We start from the raw sequence: 8,920 nt of genomic DNA, 5'->3' as shown, positions 1-8,920 counted from the left end.
GGTAGTAAACTACCTCAAATTTATCCTTCCCAATCAATCTATTGAGCTATTCCTATAAGTGTCACAAACAGCTTAGAGTTCATACTAAAATAACATCATATGATACGCACTAATCATCTCTAATGTCACCTAGATACTCCAATGTCACCACAAGTATCCGTGAGCCAATTATACGATATGCATCAAACAACTTTAGATTCATAATATTCAATCCAACACAAAGAACTTCAAGGAGTACCCCAAAGTTTTTATCGGAGAAAGTAGGAAGCAAAAGTGCATTAACCTCTATGCCAAGATTACCCCAATTTCACCATGGGAATCCGCAAGTTGATTGCCAAAACATATACAATAGAACACCTCATTGTTACCACGGGTATCCAAATGCAAGACATACATCAAGTGTTCTCAAATACAAAATATTCAATCCGATAATAGTGAAACCTCAAGGGGAAAGACTCAATTCATCCCAACAAGATAGAGAGAGGGGAAACACCATATGATCCGACTATATTAACAAAGCCCATGGTTACATCAAGATCGTGCCGGACCAAGAACACGAGAGAGAGAGAGAGAGAGATCAAACACATAGCTACTGGTACATGCCCTCACCTCAGAGGGTGAACTACTCCCTCCTCCTCATGGAGACCACCGGGATGACGAAGTGGCCTCCGGTGATGATTTCCCCCTCCGGCAGGGTGTCGGAAAAGGCCTCCAGATGGGATCACTTCAGAACAGAGGCTTGCGGTGGTGGAGTTGAAGTTATAGGTTTATTTTTTGGGGGTTCCCTATTTATAAGAATTTTCAGAGTTGGAATCACGCAAAATGGAGTTACGAGGGGCCCATAAGGTATCCCTGTGTGGCCACCCCCATGGGCGTGTCGGGTTGCCTTGTCACCTCCTCATGGGTCTTCTAATCCTCCCATGAAGTTTCGGGGGTCTCTTATGTTCCAAAAATCGTCAAAAAGTCTCATCACGTTTGGAGTTCGTTTGGTATGGATTTTCTGGAAAACAAAAAAAGTAGAAAACAACAATTGGCATTGGGCACTAGGTTAATATGTTAATCCATAAAATTCATATAAAAGTGCACCAAAACCATATAAAATTGTTGTAAACATGGCATGAATACTTCATAAATTATAGATATGTTAGATACATATGAAGGTCTTCATGAGCAAGCAAGTTGGATGCACACCCACTTTGTTTTCGGTTTGAGCTTTCATACATTTATAGCTCTTAGTGCATCTGTTGCATGGCAATCCCTACTCCTCTCATTGACATCAATTTATGGGCATCTCCATAGCCCGTTGATTAGCCGCGTCGATGTGAGACTAGCTATCTTCCTTTTTTGTCTTCCCCTTATTAATCTCCACCACCGCATTCGATTCCATCCATAGTGCTATGTCCATGGCTTACGCTCATGTATTGTGTGGGGGTTGAAAAAGCTGAAGCGCATTAAAAAGTATGAACCAATTGCTTGGCTGACATCGGGGTTGTGCATGATTTATATTTTGAGTTAAGAAGATGGAGCATGACAAGGCTATATGATTTTGTAGGAATGGTGTTCTTTAGCATTTTTATTTTGAAAGGCATGATTGTTTGTTGGTATGCCTGAGTACTGATGTCTTTATGTCAAATTATAGATTATTGCTTTGAATCTTTTGGATCCAAATATTCATACAATAAAATAAAGATTACATGATAAACATGTTAGGTACCATTCCACATCAAAAATTCTATTTTTATCATTTACCTACTCGAGGATGGGCATGAATTAAGTTTGGGGATGCTTGATACGTCTCCAGCATATCTATAATTTTTTATTATTCCATTCCATTATAGTATCAATCTTGGATGTTTTATATGCAATTATATGCTATTTTATATCAATTTCTGGGACTAACGTATCATCCGAGTTCCTAGTGCCAGTTGTTTTTTTGTCTGTTTTTGGTTTCCTAGGAAATCGGTACCAAACAGGGTCCAAACGCTATGAAACTTTTTGACGATTTTCTTCTGGACAAGAGAGACCCTAGAAGCTTCAGGGGAGACCAGATGGCAATCGAGGAGACGGAAAGGAAACAGAGCGCGCCCAGGGGGGTTGGCACGCCTTGTTACCTTGTGGGCCCCACGGGGCTCTGTCTGACCTAATTTCACCTCTATAAATTCTCTAAAATCGAGAAACCAACGCAGAGCCACCCCAACCACTTTTCCGCCGCCACAAGTTTCTATTCTTCCGCGATCCCATCTGGAGGCCTTTTCCGGTACTCTGCATGAGGGGAAATAGATCACGGGGGGCTTCTACATTATCCTTGCCGCCTTCCAATTATGCATGAGTAGTTCACCAGAGACCTACAGGTCCATAGCTAGTAGCTAGATGGCTTCTTCTCTCTCTCTCTTTGATCTTCAATACAATGTTCTCCTCAATGTTCTTGGAGTTCTATTCGATGTAATCTTCTTTTGCGGTGTATTTTTGGGATCCGATGAATTGAGGGTTTATGATCAAATTATTCATGAATATTAATTGAGTATTTTCTGAACTTTATTATGCATGATTGTTATAGCTTTGTATTTCTCTCTGATCTATCCATTGGTTTGGCCAACTAGACTGATTTATCTTGCAATGGGAGAGGTGCATTGTGATGGGTTCAATCTTGCGGTGCTCTATCCCAGTGACAAAGTAGGGGACAAGACATGTATTTGCATTGTTGCCATTAAGGATAAACGACAGGGTTTATTCATATTGATTGGGTTTACTTTGTCTACATCATGTCATCTTGCTTAAGGCGTTACTCTGTTTTATACTAGTAGAGTGCCCGTGCGTTGCTACGGGCCAACTAAAGAATTTACTGAAAAAGAAACTTATCCTGCAGCAACGACTAATATACACGCAACCACATACAACACGTCACCACCACATACACAACACAAACACAAGGAAGAAAACAAGGGTGGCTAGGAACAACAACACCCATCAATCAACCACCGAGCACACTACAGATGGACCAATCGTTTCGACTGCACCGAGACCTCCACCATGAGCTAGGAACCGCGAAGAGGTGAAACCGCACGCCGACGAAGCATGTACTCTAAACTGGTGCCTATAAGAAGGATATGCCACTGGAGTGTCGCCACCGCTTGATCCCGAGGATCTAATTTTCACAAGGAGCAACACGAAGAACATGGAGCGACCACGAAGGAACCTTCAAGGAGGTAACGACACCCGCGGACGCAACAAGTCGACCTGGCAAAAATCATGCAACTTATGCATATCGACACTCACACACCTCTGCCGAAGCAAGTACTGCTAGACGCCAAAGCACCAGCAGCACCAAGGCCATTCTACGACATACACGAACGACCATGCCACTCGCGTGGCCATGGCAGGCAGCCCGCACCCGAGACGTGCGCTCTACTCATGAACACCGCCTCCCTCACCGCCAAGGCCGCCACCTTGCCTCCAAACAACCCCGATATCATCCAAAGGCCCCAGCTTTGTCAAATCGGCAGCCCCGGACATTGTCACATATGAGCCACCAAGCACTCGATCGACGAAAAGGTGAGGAGAAGGTGTGATATGCACCCACGATCGGCGACCCCATGACATCAACACGTGGCTCGACCATCATCGAAGCCTCTCATCCCTCCAACCAACCTCCCCACCAGACACTGATGTGTACGCGCCACCGATAGATGCCCCATGTCATCGCCACACCGCGAAAGCAAGCCAACACCGCCAACTGAACGCCCGCCCCCACGCAAGCACAACGCTACCGCTCGCACCACTCATCCTGCGCCAGTCTTAGAAGAACCGCCAATCGGGCTTTGCTTGGTGATGCCTGCCGATGTCGGTGGGTGGGATGGGTGGGGGGGACCGAAGGGAGGGTTAAGCGGCAGCTTGGTTTTCGCTAATAACTTTTGTGTGTGTGCTTTGTATTTTACATGAACTTTTATTTTCTAATATTTTTTATAAGATTAAGAAGGAAAATTAAGTGGATATTGATTTCGGTGGCCTAACAGGGAGATGCGTGTAGGAGATGACACTGTGAGGCTGGGATAGTTTCGGGAGCAGTCACTGCGTGAGGGGGTCGTGAAATGAGGACATACCTTGCATGGCCCGTCTCCGTTCCTTCTGCATCATATGGTCCCTGCAGCTTGTCTCTCCGCACATTCCTTTCCACCACCATGAAAATCACAGACAACCAGCATTCCTTACCCGTATACGTATATCACGTATCACCCCGTTCCTTTGAGACATCGGAATAGAAAGACCGAAGAGAGAGCAAAAGCGATTTACTTAACCACACTTAGTCTGGTACAGTAAGAGCTTGAAAATACATAAAACTACACTATATGTAGCAAATGGAAAAGCACCTGAAGGCAGACGTAGAGATGTGCGTACAGGGGTTAACTCGAGTAAAATGGAGGGAGGAGACAGGAGAGTATATCACTCATAGTCATATAGGATACCTCCAAAGCTACTGAAACGAAAGCTGAATCTACATTCTCCAACATATGCTGCTTCGGTTAAGGCAGTTTATCCCTGAAAAAATAGACAAACTAACCAAAAAAACTTGTTTAGATTGATCCACATCACATAAGTAAATGTCGCATAAGAGCTTTGTTAATTTTAGCATACTGGCTTCTGTTGATATAACTCAGCAAGAAGGCGTGTTGTGCAGAACTACATATACACAATTAAAATGAAAAGAAAAAAATTCTATAACACCTATTTAGTTCATGAAATTAGCCACTACACTATAAATTGAATACATTCATTGGCAGGATAACACAATGGGAAGTATGTCTTCATCGTAATAAGATATACAATGAACACCCAAGAATGAAGCATCTGATATATTGAGCGATAAAAAATCTCACTATGAGTACGAATTGTACTTTCATATCAGGCATGCAAATCCGCCAATTTTATGATCTAGCCATCACCTTTGCTATACAAAAATATTATCTATAGGTACTAAGGTACAGGGTAATTATTTAACATTAAGATGGCAAAAAAATACATTGTCCATTCATTTTCTAATCTATGCAACCATCACAATGTCGCGGATTATTGGTCAGGTAAAGTTCTCAATTAGCATCATCAAATCTCTTATCCAAGCGGCACACATCAAGAACATTTATCTTCAGTCGTATTAGGTAGATATTGCCAGCAAAATATTTCTATTTGTGAGTTGTCTTAACCGTGAATATGCTGATATATTTGTTGGCTGGTTAGTTTAAGAAGTTCCGGTGCTACTTTAAATTTTCTTATATACAGGAAGATTTAAAGCAAGACATAACAATCTTAGTATACTGCACACAAATACTTGTTAGGATCACTAACCGGTATTTTCCAAGGTCTTGGTTTCACAATAACATAACTGAAATTAGCAAGATATTAGCCTCAAATGTAACAAGATTTTCTCTTGGCCAATAAATCTCTACTGTTTAAAAGGGGATACAACTATACAAAGGTACATGAATAAAAAAATAGAGACGGGATAACACAATGCAAAACACAACCTAAACTATTTGTACCTGTCGATGAAGGTTATTTGACATCATCACCATGACAGTACCCAAGACTCCTAGCAGGTTAAAGAAAAACAATACGTCACTGACATCAAGAAGTTTAATTAACCAACCTAAAGTGAAACATCCAGGTTCATAACAGCCTAAATGCTTCCTAGGATGAAACTACAAAGCAATCAAGGCTACGGCAGCAACATTACCATTCCACAAGCTGCTATATGCAATGCCACCACCAAGCCAAATCCTCTAGCATTGACCAACTCCGGTCGGATGATTAACATTGAATCAGAACAAAGAAAGGGAGGTGGAATTGCATTACCAGACTCTGGTGGTGTGGAGTTACATAAAACATGATGTAGTGGTGAAAATCAAGTGATGAACCTTCAAGATGCTCAAAATCTAGGAATAAAAAAAGAAACATACTTTCAATTTCAATGGGATCCCTCGGGAAGTTCCTTTGCAGTAGAACATACCTTTACTCGAAGATTTCCCTTTTACTTTTCGAACCAGGATGTAAAATCATTTTCAGCGTATTAGTTGTCTTTATCTTCTCCATCAGATCCTGCCACATATACATGAATGAACAAGTGCCATAGTGAATTCTATAAATTACAAACTATTTGAAGGTTGAAGCGCATAAATCAAGTGATTGTTATGCGTGCAATTAGACACTGGAGCAGATGATGTACTACCCAAAGCCAAGCCTCACATCATTTGTAGAAATTGCAAGCCAAATCAAACAACAACAAAATTGAAGAGCACCATTTACCTCTGAATGGCAAGCATCCCCTCTTGAAAAAGCTGATCCAAGTTGAGGTAGCCCAAGAATCCACACGCGCTGTGGTGAACAGGAGGTAGGTTGGCAGCCCCATCGCCTTGTCCACGTGCACCGCAGATCCTATGACACCGTCAGCGACAACACGGATCACCGGTAGAACTCTGTTCGTCCTTCCGTGCCTCCCGACAAGCTCCGACGCGTGGTGTCGTGCTCGGAATGAGGGAGCTGGGCAAGCGGCCTATGCGTTGCTACAGACGGCGGCGGCGGCGGCCTTGAGAAATTGCAAACATAACATATTACAAAATGGAAGGCAATATAGTAACACCCATATTAGCATCCTGACACATGGAACTGGGAAATTGAGGGACATGTACAGTAGCTACAATACCATACTTACCAGTCAGATTAGCATAACCCACCAGTCAGATTAGCATAACCCACATCTATCTAAATGACAAGAAATTTAGGCTAAAATACTTTAGGATAAACTGGAAGGCAATATAGTAACACCCATATTAGCATCCTGACACATGGAACTAGGAAATCGAGGGACATGTGCAGTAGCTACAATACCATAACACCAGTCAGATTAGCATAACCCACATCTATCTAAATGACAGGAAATTTAGGCTAAAATACTTTAGGATAAACTGGGAACATTAAAAGATAGTTCTGCAAGGCTAACCTTAAATAGCAGTACTTACGAAACAAGATAGCATGTCTTGAAGATCCATCTTTTATGCACCTAGTTGCAGATATTCCGAACATGTACCGAAAACATACCGAGAGAACTGTGAGTTGCATACCAAACCTTCTTTCCTCACCTCATATCCATCACAATTCGAGCCCCATATACTCAAGTCGAGAACAACACAAACCTAGGCCTGAGCGCTCACCTAAAAAACAAAAACATCACAAAGAATAAGCGATTAGATTTCAAAAAATGCATTACAAATAAGCATTATGAACAATTAACTTCAGAACTCCAAAAGTAAGCGATATGAAAGAGGAGGAGACCAATCCCGACGGCACGTACGTCTCCCCCTGATCGTCCTCCACCGCACCCTTCTGCTCGCCCTCCTCGCTGGCATGCGCCTTCTCCTGTTGCCGGCCTCCTCCCCCTCCCCTACTTTTTTCAAACACCAAAAAGAAGTATTCATTCATGTGTGCTGACGAGCAATGTCTCAACTCAACCAGCAATAAAAAAAATCCAAGAACAATGTTGGTACAGCATTTCATCAAACAGGTCACATACCAGCAGGTGTTGAACAAGATGGCCAGCAAAAATGTCGCCTTGTGCTCGTGCTCGGGCAACACCAGTATATGAGAAAATTTTGAGTTGGTGCTCCAGGAGCAGCAGCGTCAAAGAAAAAACCCTGACAGGAACGAACCACACCCCATCGTTGATATATTTCCATCTGCCACTCCCATGGAGAGGAGACGGCGTGGCGCCCGCCGAGTGCAGCCGAGGCGGCGACCGGCGAAGTAGGCGGCGCGCTGCCGCTGTCTTCGCCTCCTCTGTGGTATAACGGGCGACGAGTGCGCGAGGCAGTTCGGGGCGCAAGGGGAGGGGCCATGGCGGCGGAGGCGGCGCTGGGAGAGGGAGCGATGGGGATGCTCGGGCGCTGGGAGAGGGTGCGACGGTGGCGCACGGGAACAAGGCGATGGTTGCGGCGGCGGATCCGTGAAGGCGACGGTTCCAGGAAGATCGCATCAGGGGATCGAGAGGAGCGGTGTTTTGTGCGTGGTGGGTTTTTTTTGGTGCGTGCGTGAGGTGGGGTGCGAGAAGGGGACGAAAAAAACCGATGAAAAAAAACCGGACGAAAGTGGTGGGACGAAAATAAACCCGGAATGGAGACTACCAACTAAGACATTAGGAGTAGAGACTTAATACCCTAGATGCATGCTGGATAGCGATCGATGGGTGGAGTAATAGTAGTAGATGCAGGCCAGAGTCGGTCTACTTGTCTCGGACGTGATGCCTATATACATGATCATTGCCTTGAATATCGTCATAACTATGTGTTTTTCTATCAATTGCCCAATAGTAATTTGTTCACCCACCATATGTTATGTGCTTGAGCGAGAAGCCTCTAGTGAAAACTATGGCCCCCGGGTGTACTTTTATCATGTACTAGACAATTACCCGTGCGTTCCAATGGGAATATAAATATTCTATTAGATTAGCTCACGACAACGCGTCTATTATTATATTGATGCGCTAAAATCTTAGCAAGTTTTTGTATGCAATCGCCAATACCTGTCATTTTATTGTTAAGCACTTATTTGGTAATAATTTAATTACTTAGCAAACAAAATGTGTTTTTTGGTAAGTTAATAAAACATGAGACAATTGGTTCTATTTTAGGGAGAATGGATGGGAGAAAATCAGAGATGAGAGGGAAAAAATCAAAGAGGAGAAGGAAAGAGTGGTACATATATAAGGAAGGTTAGACGAAAGAGAGGTGAAATGGGAACCCTACGTTCTTTTCAAGTATTAGAGATTAGAGATAGAAACACAAAAATACCTTGCTGCAATTTTATTTTTTATTTTTGTTTTGCAATTTATCTTATTACCTACCACTCTGAGATTTAATCCTTGCAACTAACCGCC

General features: G+C 43.1%; 1 long non-coding RNA gene across 4 annotated transcripts; it reads right to left on the bottom strand.

The window, feature by feature from the left end:
• Positions 1-753: 753 nt before the first annotated feature.
• On the bottom strand, positions 754-8,058 carry LOC123168957 (uncharacterized). Of its 4 annotated transcripts, none has more exons than XR_006484574.1 (5): positions 7,562-8,058; positions 7,343-7,432; positions 6,298-7,202; positions 4,101-6,090; positions 754-1,000 (listed from the first exon to the last, which is right to left on the bottom strand). It is a non-coding gene; the product is annotated as an uncharacterized lncRNA (long non-coding RNA). The 4 variants fall into 4 exon arrangements; XR_006484573.1 differs by lacking the exon at positions 754-1,000 and having other exon boundaries at positions 4,271-5,927; positions 6,002-6,090; XR_006484575.1 differs by lacking the exon at positions 754-1,000 and having other exon boundaries at positions 4,271-6,090; positions 7,343-7,435.
• Between the last annotated feature and the right edge of the window lie 862 nt (positions 8,059-8,920).

This window comes from Triticum aestivum, chromosome 7D (genome assembly GCF_018294505.1).
Source record: "Triticum aestivum cultivar Chinese Spring chromosome 7D, IWGSC CS RefSeq v2.1, whole genome shotgun sequence".
Classification (NCBI taxonomy): Eukaryota; Viridiplantae; Streptophyta; class Magnoliopsida; order Poales; family Poaceae; genus Triticum; species Triticum aestivum.
The sequence above is the reverse complement of the archived record's forward strand: the minus strand, read 5'-3'. Positions and strand labels throughout refer to the sequence as shown.